The following is an 18,854-nucleotide window of genomic DNA, read 5'->3' on the forward strand; positions in this document are numbered from 1 at the left end:
TTCTCTGTCACTATCGGCGGATGGCACGCTTTAGTTTCACAAGTGTTACAGTACACACAGCCCCAGACGTTAATGGTGAGAGAAAGTGAGAAGAGCCCTTATCACACTGTTATCAAGTCTCCAGCCTTCTCAGCGGTTGCACAACTTCCTTTTTCTCTAGTACTGTGTGTGTGTGTGTGTTCTATCGAGAGGAGACGTCATGAGAAGTGATACTCGCCATTTCATTATCAGTTTGAGCACATTGTGTAGACGTCTTCCTCTCACAGAGAAGCCTTCCTCTCACACGGCTAAACTGGCCAGTCAAATATAGTTTAAACTGATGCAGAAGCTCTATTCTGGAAAGCTTTTTCACCACCGTCGCCGAGGTGGAAACCCGTGGCTAGATGAGTGACGGTGCAGAATGGTCTTTCACAAAACTGAAACCATAGCCTGATTCACCGCAGTCTGAAATGATCGGATCAACTCACAAACATAGGCCTCGAGTGATGAACACAAACCTGCACACACACACGACCTGTTGAAGCACTATACGATGTTGAAGAGGACCTACAGATGGATCTGAATTTGATCACCCTGTAGCAGGAGAACTAGTAGTGTATTTGATCACCCTGTCGCAGGAGAACCTGTAGTGAATTTGATCACCCTGTCGCAGGAGAACCTGTAGTGTATTTGATCACCCTGTCGCAGGAGAACCTGTAGTGTATTTGAACACCCTGTTGCAGGAGAACCTGTAGTGTATTTGATCACCCTGTCGCAGGAGAACCTGTAGTGAATTTGATCACCCTGTCGCAGGAGAACCTGTAGTGTATTTGATCACCCCGTCGCAGGAGAACCTGTAGTGTATTTGAACACCCTGTCGCAGGAGAACCTGTACTGTATTTGAGGTTTAAAAAAAGGCTTCAGACGTGATTATTTTCCCGAACAAAACATCGATCAACCCCTTCCAAAAATCTTAATTATAATTATAATAATTAATTATAATCCACATAATAATTCACATTTCCTGTTGTGCAGGATTATTTTGCTGCTGTAGCAAATCAAATCAAATGTATTTGTCACATACACATGGTTAGCAGATGTTAATGCGAGTGTAGCGAAATGCTTGTGCTTCTAGTTCTGACAATGCAGTAATAACCAATGAGTAATCTAACATAACAATTCCAAAACTACTACCTTATACACACAAGTGTAAAGGGATAAAGAATATGTACATAAAGATATATGAATGAGTGATAGTACAGAACGGCATAGGCAAGATGCAGTAGATGGTATCGAGTACAGTATATACATATGAGATGAGTAATGTAGGATATGTAAACATTATATTAAGTAGCATTGTTTAAAGTGGCTAGTGATATATTTTACATCAATTTCCATCAATTCCCATTATTAAAGTGGCTGGAGTTGAGTCAGTATGTTGGCAGCAGCCACTCAATGTTAGTGGTGGCTGTTTAACAGTCTGATGGCCTTGAGATAGAAGCTGTTTTTCAGTATCTCGGTCCCTGCTTTGATGCACCTGTACTGACCTCGCCTTCTGGATGATAGTGGGGTGAACAGGCAGTGGCTTGGGTGGTTGTTGTCCTTGATGATCTTTATGGTCTTCCTGTGACATCGGGTGGTGTAGGTGTCCCGGAGGGCAGGTAGTTTGCCCCCGGTGATGCGTTGTGCAGACCTCACTACCCTTTGAAGAGCCTTATGGTTGTAGGCGGAGCAGTTGCCGTACCAGGCGGTGATACAGCCCGAGAGGATGCTCTCGATTGTGCATCTGTAGAAGTTTGTGAGTGTTTTTGGTGACAAGCTGAATTTCTTGCGCCTTCTTCACGACACTGTCTGTGTGGGTGGACCAATTCAGTTTGTCCGTGATGTGTACGCTGAGGAACTTAAAACTTACTACCCTCTCCACTACTGTCCCATCGATGTGGATAGGGGGGTGCTCTCTCTGCTGTTTCCTGAAGTCCACAATCATCTCCTTTGTTTTGGTGACGTTGAGTATGAGGTTATTTTCCTGACACCACACTCCGAGGGCCCTCACCTCCTCCCTGTAGGCCGTCTGGTCATTGTTGGTAATCAAGCCTACCACTGTAGTGTCGTCCGCAAACTTGATGATTGAGTTGGAGGCGTGCATGGCCACGCAGTCGTGGGTGAACAGGGAGTACAGGAGAGGGCTCAGAACGCACCCTTGTGGGGCCCCAGTGTTGAGGATCAGCGGGGTGGAGATGTTGTTACCTACCCTCACCACCTGGTGGCGGCCCATCAGGAAGTCCAGTACCCGGTTGCACAAGGCGGGGTCGAGACCCAATCAGAATACAAAATGTTACTGTATATGTATGAGTTTTCATTCTTGATCCCAGTACTGAAAATAATGTGTGTGTGTGAACGTGGGCAAAAGTTAGAACAATGACGGTCTGTTCCTTGGTACAAATGAATTAACTATCTCCAGACTGTCTAGAATGCTTATCTACACTGACTGACCTTGGCTCTAGGCGAGGAGGGAAGGCTTGAGAGCTATAGGGCCTTTCTACCAGTGTCAAGAAGAGACGGAACATTTAGAAAACGCTGACGTCATTTTCAGTTTATAACCTGTGGTAAAATGTGTATTTACTCAGTACTCTCTTGAATAAAGGCTGTTACTTGACTTTTAAGACCGGACTCTGTCCATTCCTATAAAATAAGGGTCTTACAAATCCTTATGAATTGACAGAGTGTTTAATTTAATTGGGTATTAAAACAGAGGAATTAAATTCCTTCAACAGGAAGTGAGTGCTATAGGGCGGTTAGCTCAGTTACCTTAGCTTTCTTGGGAACAGGGACAACAGGGACAATGGTGGCTCTCTTGAAGCATGTGGGAACAGCAGACTGGGATAAGGATTGATTGAATATGTCCGTAAACACACCAGCCAGCTGGTCTGCGCATGCTCTGAGAACGCGGCTGGGGATGCCGTCTGGGCCTGCAGCCTTGCGAGGGTTAACACGTTTAAATGTTTTACGTCGGCTGCAGTGAAGGAGAGTCCGCAGGTTTTGGTTGCGGGCCGTGTCAGTAGCACTGTATTGTCCTCAAAGCGGGCCAAAAAGTTATTTAGTCTGCCTGGGAGCAAGACATCCTGGTCTGTGACGGGGCTGGTTTTATTTTTGGAATCCGTAAATGACTGTAGACCCTGCCACATACCTTGTGTCTGAGCCGTTGAATTGTGACTCTACTTTGTCTCTATACTGACGCTTAGCTTGTTTAATTGCCTTGCGGAAGGAATAGCTACACTGTTTGTATTCGATCATGTTTCCGGTCACCTTTCCCTGGTTAAAAGCAATGGTTTGCGCTTTCAGTTTCACGCGAATGCTGCCATCAATCCACGGTTGGTGGATCTGGTTTGGGAATGTTTTAATCGTTGCTATGGGAACGACATCGTCAATGCACTTTCTAATGAACTCGCTCACAGAATCAGCGGATTCGTCAATGTTGTTGTTGGAAGCAATGTGGAACATATCCCAGTCCACGTGACCGAAGCCGTCTTGAAGCGTGGAATCAGATTGGTCGGACCAGCATTGAACAGACCTGAGCGCGGGAGCTTCTTGTTTTAGTTTCTGTCTGTAGGCAGGGAGCTGTGGTGGAGTCATGGTCAGCTTTTCCGAAAGGAGGGCGGGGGAGGGCCTTATATGCATCGCGGAAGTTAGAATAGCAATGAATCAAGGTTTTACCAGCCCTGGTTGCGCAATCGATATGCTGATACAATTTAGGGAGTCTTGTTTTCAGATTAGCCTTGGATATGTGGTTTCCAGTTTGCAAAGAGTCAAATAAAGTTTGTTCAGGGCCATCGATGTGTCTGCTTGGGGGGGAATATATACGGCTGTGATTATAATCGAAGAGAATTCCCTTGGTAGATAATGCGGTCGACATTTGATTGTGAGGAATTCTAAGTCAGGTGAACAGAAGGATTTGAGTTCCTGTATGTTGTTGTGATCACACCACGTCTCGTTAATCATAAGGCATACGCCCCCGCCCCTCTTCTTACCAGAAAGATGTTTGTTTCTGTCGGCGCGATGTGTGAGGAAACCAGCTGGCTGCACCGATTCCTTTACCGTCTCTCGAGTGAGCCATGTTTCCGTGAAGCAAAGAACGTTACAGTCTCTGATGTCCCTCTGGAATGCTACCCTTGCTCGGATTTCCTCAACCTTGTTGTCAAGAGACTGGACATTGGCGAGTAGTATGCTAGGGAGTGGTGCGCGATGTGCCTGTCTCCGGAGCTTGACCAGAAGACTGCTTCGTTTGCCTCTTTTACAACGTCATTGTTTTGGGTCGCAGGCTGGGATCCATTCCGTTGTCCTGGGTGGAAGGCAGAACACAGGATCCGCTTCGGGAAAGTCATATTCCTGGTCGTACCGATGGTGAGTTGACGTTGCTCTTATGTTCAGTAGTTCTTCCTGACTGTATGTAATGAAACCTAAGATTACCTGGGGTACCAATGTAAGAAATAACATGTAAAAAAACTAAATACTGCATAATTTCCTAAGAACGCGAAGCGAGGCGGCCATCTCTGTCGGCGCCGGAAGTAGCAGGAACATTGATTGACCTATGACTGTACCTAGCTATAGGACAACCAATGGTTTAAGGCCCAGGGCTCAAACAATAAAATATACAGGTTGTTAACTCTGGGTGTGTGATTTGGAACGTTAGGGGCAGTATGTGTGGATGTGTGATTTGGGACGTTAGGGGCAGTATGTGTGTGATTTGGAACGTTAGGGGCAGAATGTGTGTGATTTGGGACGTTAGGGGCAGTATGTGTGTGATTTGGGACGTTAGGGGCAGTATGTGTGTGATTTGGGACGTTAGGGGCAGTATGTGTGTGATTTGGGACGTTAGGGGCAGTATGTGTGTGATTTGGGACGTTAGGGGCAGTATGTGTGTGATTTGGGACGTTAGGCGCAGTATGTGTGTGATTAGGGACGTTAGGCGCAGTATGTGTGTGATTAGGGACGTTAGGCGCAGTATGTGTGTGATTAGGGACGTTAGGCGCAGTATGTGTGTGATTTGGGACGTTAGGCGCAGTATGTGTGTGATTTGGGACGTTAGGGGCAGTATGTGTGTGATTTGGGACGTTAGGGGCAGTATGCGTGGGTGTGTGATTTGGGACGTTAGGGGCAGTATGCGTGGGTGTGTGATTTGGGACGTTACGGGCAGTATGCGTGGGTGTGTGATTTGGGACGTTAGGGGCAGTATGTGTGTGGTTTGGGACGTTAGGGGCAGTATGTGTGGGTGTGTGATTTGGGACGTTAGGGGCAGTATGCGTGGGTGTGTGATTTGGGACGTTAGGGGCAGTATGCGTGGGAGTGTGATTTGGGACGTTAGGGGCAGTATGCGTGGGTGTGTGATTTGGGACGTTAGGGGCAGTATGTGTGTGGTTTGGGACGTTAGGGGCAGTATGTGTGGGTGTGTGATTAGGGACGTTAGGGGCAGTATGTGTGTGATTTGGGACGTTAGGGGCAGTATGTGTGGGTGTGTGATTTGGGACGTTAGGGGCAGTATGTGTGGATGTGTGATTTGGGACGTTAGGGGCAGTATGTGTGGGTGTGTGATTTGGGACAGTATGTGTGTTATTTGGGACGTTAGGGGCAGTATGTGTGTTATTTGGGACGTTAGGGGCAGTATGTGTATGATTTGGGACATTTGTGACAGTATGTGTGTGATTTGGGACGTTAGGGGCAGTATGTGTATGATTTGGGACGTTAGGGGCAGTATGCGTGGGTGTGTGATTTGGGACGTTAGGGGCAGTATGCGTGGGTGTGTGATTTGGGACGTTAGGGGCAGTATGCGTGGGTGTGTGATTTGGGACGTTAGGGGCAGTATGCGTGGGTGTGTGATTTGGGACGTTAGGGGCAGTATGCGTGGGTTTGTGATTTGGGACGTTAGGGGCAGTATGCGTGGGTGTGTGATTTGGGACGTTAGGGGCAGTATGCGTGGGTGTGTGATTTGGGACGTTAGGGGCAGTATGCGTGGGTGTGTGATTTGGGACTTTAGGGGCAGTATGCGTGGGTGTGTGATTTGGGACTTTAGGGGCAGTATGCGTGGGTGTGTGATTTGGGACGTTAGGGGCAGTATGTGTGGGTGTGTGATTTGGGACGTTAGGGGCAGTATGTGTGGGTGTGTGATATGGGACGTTAGGGGCAGTATGTGTGGGTGTGTGATTTGGGACGTTAGGGGCAGTATGTGTGTGGTTTGGGACGTTAGGGGCAGTATGTGTGGGTGTGTGATTTGGGACGTTAGGGGCAGTATGCGTGGGTGTGTGATTTGGGACGTTAGGGGCAGTATGTGTGTGGTTTGGGACGTTAGGGGCAGTATGTGTGGGTGTGTGATATGGGACGTTAGGGGCAGTATGTGTGGGTGTGTGATATGGGACGTTAGGGGCAGTATGTGTGGGTGTGTGATATGGGACGTTAGGGGCAGTATGTGTGGGTGTGTGATATGGGACGTTAGGGGCAGTATGTGTGGGTGTGTGATATGGGACGTTAGGGGCAGTATGTGTGTGGTTTGGGACGTTAGGGGCAGTATGTGTGGGTGTGTGATACGGGACATTAGGGGCAGTATGCGTGGGTGTGTGATATGGGACGTTAGGGGCAGTATGTGTGGGTGTGTGATTTGGGACGTTAGGGGCAGTATGTGTGGTTGTGTGATATGGGACGTTAGGGGCAGTATGTGTGGGTGTGTAATATGGGACGTTAGGGGCAGTATGTGTTGGTGTGTGATATGGGACGGGACGTTAGGGGCAGTATGTGTGGGTGTGTGATATGGGACGGGACGTTAGGGGCAGTATGTGTGGGTGTGTGATATGGAACGTTAGGGGCAGTATGTGTGGGTGTGTGATATGGGACGTTAGGGGCAGTATGTGTGGGTGTGTGATTTGGGACGTTAGGGGCAGTATGTGTGGGTGTGTGATTTGGGACGTTAGGGGCAGTATGTGTGGGTGTGTGATATGGGACGTTAGGGGCAGTATGTGTGGGTGTGTGATTTGGGACGTTAGGGGCAGTATGTGTGGGTGTGTGATTTGGGACGTTAGGGGCAGTATGTGTGGGTGTGTGATTTGGGACGTTAGGGGCAGTATGTGTGGGTGTGTGATATGGGACGTTAGGGGCAGTATGTGTGGGTGTGTGATATGGGACGTTAGGGGCAGTATGTGTGGGTGTGTGATATGGGACGTTAGGGGCAGTATGTGTGTGGTTTGGGACGTTAGGGGCAGTATGTGTGGGTGTGTGATTTGGGACGTTAGGGGCAGTATGTGTGGGTGTGTGATATGGGACGTTAGGGGCAGTATGTGCTGGTGTGTGATATGGGACGTTAGGGGCAGTATGTGTGGGTGTGTGATATGGGACGTTAGGGGCAGTATGTGTGGGTGTGTGATATGGGACGTTAGGGGCAGTGTGTGTGTGGTTTGGGACGTTAGGGGCAGTATGTGTGGGTGTGTGATATGGGACGTTAGGGCCAGTATGTGTGGGTGTGTGATTTGGGACGTTAGGGGCAGTATGCGTGGGTGTGTGATATGGGACGTTAGGGGCAGTATGTGTGGGTGTGTGATATGGGACGGGACGTTAGGGGCAGTATGTGTGTGGTTTGGGACGTTAGGGGCAGTATGTGTGGGTGTGTGATATGGGACGTTAGGGGCAGTATGTGTGTGGTTTGGGACGTTAGGGGCAGTATGTGTGGGTGCGTGATATGGGACGTTAGGGGCAGTATGTGTGGGTGTGTGATATGGGACGGGACGTTAGGGGCAGTATGTGTGTGGTTTGGTACGTTAGGGGCAGTATGTGTGGGTGTGTGATATGGGACGTTAGGGGCAGTATGTGTGTGGTTTGGGACGTTAGGGGCAGTATGTGTGGGTGTGTGATATGGGACGTTAGGGGCAGTATGTGTGTGGTTTGGGACGTTAGGGGCAGTATGTGTGGGTGTGTGATATGGGACGTTAGGGGCAGTATGTGTGGGTGTGTGACATGGGACGTTAGGGGCAGTATGTGTGTGGTTTGGGACGTTAGGGGCAGTATGTGTGGGTGTGTGATATGGGACGTTAGGGGCAGTATGTGTGGGTGTGTGATATGGGACGTTAGGGGCAGTATGTGTGGGTGTGTGATATGGGACGTTAGGGGCAGTATGTGTGTGGTTTGGGACGTTAGGGGCAGTATGTGTGGGTGTGTGATTTGGGACGTTAGGGGCAGTATGTGTGGGTGTGTGATATGGGACGTTAGGGGCAGTATGTGTGGGTGTGTGATATGGGACGTTAGGGGCAGTATGTGTGGGTGTGTGATTTGGGACGTTAGGGGCAGTATGTGTGTGGTTTGGGACGTTAGGGGCAGTATGTGTGGGTGTGTGATATGGGACGTTAGGGGCAGTATGTGTGGGTGTGTGATATGGGACGTTAGGGGCAGTATGTGTGGGTGTGTGATATGGGACGTTAGGGGCAGTATGTGTGGGTGTGTGATATGGGACGTTAGGGGCAGTATGTGTGTGGTTTGGGACGTTAGGGGCAGTATGTGTGGGTGTGTGATTTGGGACGTTAGGGGCAGTAAGTGTGGGTGTGTGATATGGGACGGGACGTTAGGGGCAGTATGTGTGGGTGTGTGATATGGGACGTTAGGGGCAGTATGCGTGGGTGTGTGATATGGGACGTTAGGGGCAGTATGTGTGGGTGTGTGATATGGGACGTTAGGGGCAGTATGTGTGGGTGTGTGATATGGGACGTTAGGGGCAGTATGTGTGGGTGTGTGATATGGGACGTTAGGGGCAGTATGTGTGGGTGTGTGATATGGGACGTTAGGGGCAGTATGTGTGGGTGTGTGATATGGGACGTTAGGGGCAGTATGTTTAGGTGTGTGATATGGGACGGGACGTTAGGGGCAGTATGTGTGGGTGTGTGATTTGGGACGTTAGGGGCAGTATGTGTGGGTGTGTGATATGGAACGTTAGGGGCAGTATGTGTGGGTGTGTGATATGGGACGTTAGGGGCAGTATGTGTGTGATTTGGGACATTAGGGGCAGTATGTGTGGGTGTGTGATTTGGGACGTTAGGGACAGTATGTGTGGGTGTGTGATTTGGGACGTTAGGGGCAGTATGTGTGGGTGTGTGATTTGGGACGTTAGGGGCAGTATGTGTGGGTGTGTGATTTGGGACGTTAGGGGCAGTATGTGTGGGTGTGTGATTTGGGACGTTAGGGGCAGTATGTGTGGGTGTGTGATTTGGGACGTTAGGGGCAGTATGTGTGGGTGTGTGATTTGGGACGTTAGGGGCAGTATGTGTGGGTGTGTGATTTGGGACGTTAGGGGCAGTATGTGTGGGTGTGATATGGGACGTTAGGGGCAGTATGTGTGTGATTTGGGACATTAGGGGCAGTATGTGTGGGTGTGTGATTTGGGACGTTAGGGACAGTATGTGTGGGTGTGTGATTTGGGACGTTAGGGGCAGTATGTGTGGGTGTGTGATTTGGGACGTTAGGGGCAGTATGTGTGGGTGTGTGATTTGGGACGTTAGGGGCAGTATGTGTGGGTGTGATATGGGACGTTAGGGGCAGTATGTGTGGGTGTGTGATATGGGACGTTAGGGGCAGTATGTGTGTGGTTTGGGACGTTAGGGGCAGTATGTGTGTGATTTGGGACGTTGGGGGCAGTATGTGTGGGTGTGTGATTTGGTATGTTAGGGGCAGTATGTGTGGGTGTGTGATTTGGGATGTTAGGGGCAGTATGTGTGGGTGTGTGATTTGGGATGTTAGGGGCAGTATGTGTGGGTGTGTACAGGTGGGGCCCGGGGAGGGGGTATTTGAGCAATGTGTGTGCTTGAAGCGATGCCTGTGATCTGACTGAGTGTGTGTTACAGGGATATTAACAGTGTGTGTGTGTGTGTGTGTGTGTGTGTGTGTGTGACAGTGGGGATACCCACAGCGCTTCTGATTAACACTCATACCAGTAACAGCGGATTGGCCTTGAGAGCGGCGTGTGTGTGTGTTTTGTGTGTGTGTGTGTGTGTGTGTGTGTGTGTGTGTGTGTGCGCGGAGTAGCTCAGAGCTAGCAATTAATAACATCATTACTGTGGTCACTGAGGGCGGCCTTTAGTACATCAGACTGCAGGCCATCACATCAGAACACACAGCTGCTCTCTGGGGTTTAACACAAGTGTGTGTGTGTGTGTGTGTGTGTGTGTGTGTGTGTCTAGCTGCATTTACATAGGCAGTCCAATTCTGATATTTTTTTCTCCACTAATTGGTCTTTTGAGCAATCACATCTACTTCAAATCAGATCTTTTAAAGAGCTGATCCGATTGGTCAAAAGACAAATCAGTAAAAATGAATACAGAATTGGCCTGCATGTCTAATTGCAGCCTCTGTATCTGTGTGCCTGCGTGTGCTCATCCAGCTAGGCTGTAGGCACACAGTAACCAGGCGAAATGTCTCCAGCAACACACTCTCATTGTGTGGGAGTTTGACTTCCTAACACATCCATTCTGTTATGTTCCCATGAGGTATTGTAATGGTACTCTGTGCAGCATGGCAAATGGAGACATCGCGCTCTACCTTGACTTTGTAAACAGGAGAATACAGGGGAGAGCGGGTAGGACGCATAGCCGCTAGCTATTATTGTTAGCTCTGTTGTCTCGGATCGGTTGCCTAAACGGCGTATTTGCCAGTCAATGTTAACAACGCCAACAAGAGGCTCTTTTGAACTAAATATGCTACTTATGTGGAAGTAGAATTCGTCCTTGGTGGGTAAGGAGATAAAACATGAATACATTCCCAGAAAATGGAACCTGTTTGTTGTTGTCGTCGTCGTCTCATGAATAGTGCATTAGTAGAGAGCTCTTCAAAAATGCTAAGATAAGATCAAAACAAATACACTTGTACTTCCTGAGGGGAAAATGACGCTTTGAGATGTTTAATGGCCTCCCATCCCCCAGAGACCCCGGCAGGAGGAAATGATGTCAGCAGACTTCTGATTAACACATAATTCAATATGCTCAAATATCAACCGGCAACAAAGCTACAAGGACTCCACTCCCCTACGCTATCGTTCTCAAATCCCTCTTTAAAAGAAAGGAAGAAAAGGCAAGCAATAAATGAGAGAATGGGCTGGAAAATATCAAAGTTATTCCGCTATCAAACCCTCCATTCGCTTGTAGTTTAACTTAGCTGGATCATCCCACGAAATGGAATTTATTATTTCAACTAATTTAAACATTCTGTCATGAAGCGCACATGTTCAGTTGAATATAAAACATGTTTTCATCTCAAAAGGCTAAGCAGAAAAATTACTACAGTACGTGCCAGACAAAGTAACTGGGTTGAGGATTTCATCTTAAAATCAGCCATAAATCCCCATATGACAGGGGGAATGGAAGTGCGTTGTGTGTAACAGAGAGGGACAATTGAATGCAAAAAATATATATAGATATAGATATAGATATAGATATATATATAAAACTGTATTTTTTTGTGAAGAATCAACAACAAGTGGGACACAATCATGAAGTGGAACGACATTTATTGGATATTTCAAACTTTTTTAACAAATCAAAAACTGAAAAATTGGGCGTGCAAAATTATTCAGCCCCTTTACTTTCAGTGCAGCAAACTCTCTCCAGAAGTTCAGTGAGGATCTCTGAATGATCCAATGTTGACCTAAATGACTAATGATGATAAATACAATCCACCTGTGTGTAATCAAGTCTCCGTATAAATGCACCTGCACTGTGATAGTCTCAGAGGTCCGTTAAAAGCGCAGAGAGCATCATGAAGAACAAGGAACACACCAGGCAGGTCCGAGATACTGTTGTGAAGAAGTTTAAAGCCGGATTTGGATACAAAAATATTTCCCAAGCTTTAAACATCCCAAGGAGCACTGTGCAAGCGATAATATTGAAATGGAAGGAGTATCAGACCACTGCAAATCTACCAAGACCTGGCCGTCCCTCTAAACTTTCAGCTCATACAAGGAGAAGACTGATCAGAGATGCAGCCAAGAGGCCCATGATCACTCTGGATGAATTGCAGAGATCTACAGCTGAGGTGGGAGACTCTGTCCATAGGACAACAATCAGTCGTATATTGCACAAATCTGGCCTTTATGGAAGAGTGGCAAGAAGAAAGCCATTTCTTAAAGATATCCATAAAAAGTGTTGTTTAAAGTTTGCCACAAGCCACCTGGGAGACACACCAAACATGTGGAAGAAGGTGCTCTGGTCAGATGAAACCAAAATTGAACTTTTTGGCAACAATGCAAAACGTTATGTTTGGCGTAAAAGCAACACAGCTGAACACACCATCCCCACTGTCAAACATGGTGGTGGCAGCATCATGGTTTGGGCCTGCTTTTCTTCAGCAGGGACAGGGAAGATGGTTAAAATTGATGAGAAGATGGATGGAGCCAAATACAGGACCATTCTGGAAGAAAACCTGATGGAGTCTGCAAACGACCTGAGACTGGGACGGAGATTTGTCTTCCAACAAGACAATGATCCAAAACATAAAGCAAAATCTACAATGGAATGGTTCAAAAATAAACATATCCAGGTGTTAGAATGGCCAAGTCAAAGTCCAGACCTGAATCCAATCGAGAATCTGTGGAAAGAACTGAAAACTGCTGTTCACAAATGCTCTCCATCCAACCTCACTGAGCTCGAGCTGTTTTGCAAGGAGGAATGGGAAAAAATGTCAGTCTCTCGATGTGCAAAACTGATAGAGACATACCCCAAGCGACTTACAGCTGTAATCGCAGCAAAAGGTGGCGCTACAAAGTATTAACTTAAGGGGGCTGAATAATTTTGCACGCCCAATTTTTCAGTTTTTGATTTGTTAAAAAAGTTTGAAATATCCAATAAATGTCATTCCACTTCATGATTGTGTCCCACTTGTTGTTGATTCTTCACAAAAAAATACAGTTTTATCTTTATGTTTGAAGCCTGAAATGTGGCAAAAGGTCACAAAGTTCAAGGGGGCCGAATACTTTCGCAAGGCACTGTATATCTATATATATGCAAAAAATTATCTATCTATATATATATTTTTTTGCATATATATATATATAGACACACACAAACTACCGTTCAAAAGTTTGGGGTCACTTAGAAATGTCCTTGTTGAAAGAAAAGCAAATTTTTTGTCCACCAAAACGGCAGATTTTCGATGGAATATCTACATAAGCATACAGATGCCCATTATCAGCAACCATCCCTCCTGTGTTCCAACGGCATGTTGTGTTAGCTGATCCAAGTTTTGCAGCTTCATTAAATAGTACCCACAGAACACCAGTCTCAACGTCAACAGTGATGAGGCGACTCCGGGATGCTAGGCAGAGTTGCAAAGAAAAAGCCATATCTCAGACTGGCCAATAAAAATAAAGATTAAGATGGGCAAAATAACACAGACACTGGACAGAGGAACTCTGCCTAGAAGGCCAGCAGCCCGGAGTCGCCTCTTCACTGTTGACGTTGAGACTGGTGTTTTGCGGGTCAAATTTTAGGAAGCTCCCAGTTGAGGACTTGTGAGGCGTCTGTTTCTCAAACTAGACACCAATGTACTTGTCCTCTTGCTCAGTTGTGCACCGGGGCCTCCCACTCTTTCTATTCTGGTTAGAGCCAGTTTGAGCTATTCTCTGAAGGGAGTAGTACACAGCATTGTACGAGATCTTCAGTTTCTTGGCAATTTCTCGCATGGAATAGCCTTCATTTCTCAGAACAAGAATAGACTGACGAGTTTCAGAAGAAAGTTCTTTGTTTCTGGTCATCTTGAGCCTGTAATCGAAACCCACAAATGCTGATGCTCCAGATACTCAGCTAGTCTAAAAGAAGGACAGTGCTATTGCTTCTTTAATCAGGATAACAGTTTTCAGTTGTGATAACATAATTGCAAATGGGTTTTCTAATGATCAATTAGCCTTTTAAAATTATAAACTTGGATCAGCTAACACAACGTGCCATTGGAACACGGGAGTGATGGTTGCTGATAATGGGCATCTGTACGCTTATGTAGATATTCCATAAAATAAATCAGCCGTTTCCAGCTACAATAGTCATTTACAACATTAACAATGTCTACACTGTATTTCCGATCAATTTGATGTTATTTTAAATGAACAAAAAAACGCAGTTTTCTTTCAAAAACATGGACATTTCTAAGTGACCTCAAACGGTAGTGTACGGTAGTGTACGGTAGTGTACATACATACATACATACACACACAATGCATTCGGAAATATTCAGGCCCCTTGACTTTTTTTTACATTACAGCCTTATTTTAAACTTGATTAAATAAATTCAGCAAAAAAATAAACATCCCTTCTTCAGGACCCTGTCTTTCAAAGATAATTCGTAAAAATCCAAATAACTTCACAGATCTTCATTGTAAAGGGTTTAAACACTGTTTCCCATGCTTGTTCAATGAACCATAAACAATTAATGAACATGCACCTGTGGAACGGTTGTTAAGACACTAACAGCTTACAGACGGTAGGCAATTAAGGTCACAGTTATGAAAACTTAGGACACTAAAGAGGCCTTTCTACCGACTCTGATAAACACCAAAATAAAGATGCCCAGGGTCCCTGCTCATCTGTGTGAACGTGCCTTAGGCATGTTGCAAGGAGGCATGAGGACTGCAGAAGTGGCCTGGGCAATAAATTGCAATGTCCGTACTGTGAAACGACGAAGACAGCACTACAGGGAGACAGGATGGACAGCTGATCATCCTCACAGTGGCAGACAACATGTAACAACACCTGCACAGGATCGGTACATCCAAACATCACACCGGCGGGACAGGTACAGGATGGCAACAACAACTGCCCGAGTTACACCAGGAACGCACAATCCCTCCATCAGCGCTCAGACTGTCCCCAATAGGCTGAGAGAGGCTGGACTGAAGACTTGTAGGCCTGTTGTAAGGCAGGTCCTCACCAGGCATCACCAGCAACAATGTCGCCTATGGGCAAAAACCTACCATTGCTAGACCAGACAGGACTGGCAAAAAGTGCTCTTCACTGACGAGGCACGGTTTTGTCTCACCAGGGGTGATGGTCGGATTCGTGTTTATCGTCGAAGGAATGAGCGTTACACCGAGGCCTGTACTCTGGAGCGGGAACGATTTGGAGGTGGAGGGTCAGTCATGGTCTGGAGCGGTGTGTCACAGCATCATCGGACTGAGCTTTGCGTTACAGAGAAGACATCCTCCTCCCTCATATGGTTCCTGCAGGCTCATCCTGACATGACCCTCCAGCATGACAATGCCACCAGCAATACTGCTTGTTCTGTGCGTGATTTCCTGCAAGACAGGAATGTCAGTGTTCTGCCATGGCCAGTGAAGAGCCCGGATCTCAATCCCATTGAGCACGTCTGGGACCTGTTGGATTGGAGGGTGAGGGCTAGGGCCATTCCCCTCAGAAATGTCTGGGAACTTGCAGGTGCTTTGGTGGAAGAGTGGGGTAACATCTCACAGCAAGAACTGGCAAATTTGGTGCAGTCCATGAGGAGGAGATGCACTGCAGTACTTAATGCAGCTGGTGGCCACACCAGATACTGACTGTTACTTTTGATTTTGACCCCTCCTTTGTTCAGGGACACATTGTTCTATTTCTGTTAGTCACATGTCTGTGGAACTTGTTCAGTTTATGTCTCAGTTGCTGAATCTTATGTTAAGTTTGCTGAAAATAAGCGCAGTTGACAGTGAGAGGACGTTTCTTTTCTTGCTGAGTTTAGTTTTTTTCCTCATCAATCTACAGACAACACCCCATAAGCAAAGCAAAAACAGGTTTTTAGAAATCAAATCAAATCAAATGTATTTATTAAGCCCTTCTTACATCAGCTGATGTCACAAAGTGCTGTACAGAAACCCAGCCTAAAACCCAAAACAGCGAGCAATGCAGGTGTAGAAGCACGGTGGCGAGGAAAAACTCCCTAGAAAGGCCAAAACCTAGGAAGAAACCTAGAGAGGAACCAGGCTATGAGGGGTGGGCAGTCCTCTTCTGGCTGTGTCGGGTGGAGATTATAACAGAACATGGCCAGGATGTTCAAATGTTCATAGATGACCAGCAGGGTCAAATAATATTAATCACAGTGGTTGTCTAGGGTGCAACAGGTCAGCACCTCAGAAGTAAAAGTCAGTAGGATTTTCATAGCCGAAATGTTAGAATAGCCGAAACATAGAAATGTTTGCTAATAAATATAATATTTACATAGGTATTCAGAACCGTTACTCAATACTTTGTTGAAGAACCTTTGGCAGCGATTACAGCCTCGAGTCTTCTTGGGTATGACGCTTCAAGATTGGCGCACCTTTATTTGGGGAGTTTCTTCCATTCTTCTCTGTCGATCCTCTCAAGCTCTGTCAGGTTGGATGGCGAGCGTTGCTGCACAGCTATTTTCAGGTCTTTCCAGAGGTGTTCGATCGGGTTCAAGTCTGGACTCTGGCTGGGCAACTCAAGGAAATTCAGAGACTTGTCCCGAAGCCACTCCTGCGTTGTCTTGGCTGTGTGCTTAGGGTCATTTTCCAGCTGGAAGGTGAACCATAACCCTAGTCTGAGGTCATGAGCGTTCTGGAGCAGGATTTCATCAAGGATCTCTCTGTACTTTACTCTGTTCATATTTTCCTCAATCCTGACTAGTCTCCCAGTCCCTGCCGCTGAAAAACATCCCCACAGCATGATGCTGCCACCACCATGCTTCACTGTAGGGATGGGGTCAGGTTTCCTACAGACGTGATCCTTGGCATTCAGGCCAAAGAGTTCAATCTTGATTTCATCAGTCAAGATAATCTTGTTTCTCATGGTCTGAGACTTTTGGTACCTTTTGGCAAACTCCAAGCAGGCTGTCATGTGCCTTTTACTGAGGAGTGGCTTCTTTCTAGCAACTCTACCATAAAGGCCTGATTGGTGGAGTGCTACAGAGATGGTTGTCCTTCTGGAAGGTTCTCCCATCTCCACAGAAACTCTAGAGCTCTGTCAGAGTGACCATCGGGTTCTTGGTCACCTACCTGACCAAGGAACTTCTCCCCCAATTGGTCAGGTCGGCCAGCTCTAGGAAAAATCTTGGTGGTTCCAAACTTATTCCATTTAAGAATGATGGAGGCCACTTTCAATGCTGCAGAAATGTTTTGGTGCCCTTCCCCAGATCTACGCCTCGACACAATCCTGTCTCGGAGCTTTGCGGACAATTCCTTCGACCTAATGGCTTGGTTTTTGCTCTGACATGCACTGTCAACTGTGGGACCTTATATAGACAGGCTATTGCCTTTCCAAATCATGTCCAACCAATTTAATTTACCACAGATGGATTCCAATCAAGCTGTAGAAACATCTCAAGGATGATCAACGGAAACAGGATGCACCTGAGCTCAATTTAGAGTCTCATAGCAAAGGGTCTGAATACTTATGTAAATAAGTTAGTTTTTTGTTTTTAATACATTTGCAAAAAAATCTAAAAACCTGTTTTCACTGTCATTATGGAGTATTGTGTGTAGATTAGTGAGGACTTTTATTAATTTAATTCATTTTAGAATAAGGCTGTAACGTAACAAAATGTGGAAAAAGTCAAGGGGTCTGAACACTATTTTTATTGAATATTAAAAACATGCAGTGAAGCAGCTCAACAAGTACATTACATTCAGTCATCTAACAGACTCCCATCTAGAGTAACACACAGGTACATTACATTCAGTCATCTAACAGACTCCCATCTAGAGCAACACACAGGTGCAACCAGGGTCAACGCTATGCTCAACGGCACATCAATAGATCTTCCACAAGGTCAAGAAAGGGATCCCCAACCACCAAATGTTTTACAAATTGTTAAAAAATGTTTTAACTTGTCTATGGGTAACAGGCTTGATGTGTTATCCACTCAGTTTTCCACCTCAAACCAGCCAAAAAGAGTAGAACCAGCTCACCTGCTTTACACTATGATTTGACTATTAGATGCCCAAGGTCTCTTTTCAAATAAATATTTTAGTTTGACCATGTTATGAGAGTTCAGTACACGTAACAAGGGTTGACCTTAAAATGAGGTAGAAGTCATGTTTTCTTCTGAAAATGAATCACCAACCGCATGAATTGCCCCCCTTTTACGCTCCTGCTACTCTCTATCATGATCTATTATCTACTCACTTTAATAACTCTACCTGTATGTACATATTACCTCAATTACCTCGACTAAGTGGTCCCCCCGCATATTGAATCTGTACCGGTACCATCTGTAAATAGCCTCGCTATTGTTATTTTACTGCTGCTCTTTAATTATTTGTTACTTTTATTTCTTATTCTTTGGAGGTATTTAAAAAAAACTGCATTGTTGGTTAAGGTCTTGTAAGTAAGCATTTCACTCTAAGGTGTACCTTTTGTATTCGGCGCATTTGACAAATTTGAAATGACTTTGTCAGAACAATGAAATAACTAGGGCTTTACAATGATAGTGAAAACTTGGGATACATTCTTGGGTTAACTGGATTAAAACCTCCCAAAAGTCCAAGAGGGTGCAGAGAGACTAACATCGACCCGACAACATAGCTACAAGGACACCACTATCCTAGTCTATTGCTCTCATTCGCTTTCAAGTCTTTCTTTGAAAGAAACGAAGAAAAAAGAATAAAAAAAGAGAGAACGGACTGGAAAATACAAAAGTTATTGCACTATTAAACCTGCCATTTGCCTGCAGATAAGAACACAGTTACAAGGACTTGCTGGGTTAAATGCTGGGGTTAAGTGGGATAAAGGGGACAGAGGGACATTTAGGGACAGGGAACTTAAAATGTATTGAATTTTCCATGTGGTCTACTGTAAATTAAAGCACACTTCATTTAATATAACAGGCTTTTAAAACGCAAATATTGGTGGACAATTTCTACA

General features: G+C 45.9%; 1 protein-coding gene across 9 annotated transcripts in view; it reads right to left on the reverse strand.

The window, feature by feature from the left end:
• The window catches only part of LOC110498640 (type II inositol 3,4-bisphosphate 4-phosphatase), a 355,960-nt gene that overhangs the window by 141,174 nt on the left and 195,932 nt on the right, over window positions 1–18,854 (reverse strand). The window lies entirely within an intron of this gene.

Source organism: Oncorhynchus mykiss, chromosome 19 (assembly GCF_013265735.2).
Source record: "Oncorhynchus mykiss isolate Arlee chromosome 19, USDA_OmykA_1.1, whole genome shotgun sequence".
NCBI classification, from domain to species: Eukaryota; Metazoa; Chordata; class Actinopteri; order Salmoniformes; family Salmonidae; genus Oncorhynchus; species Oncorhynchus mykiss.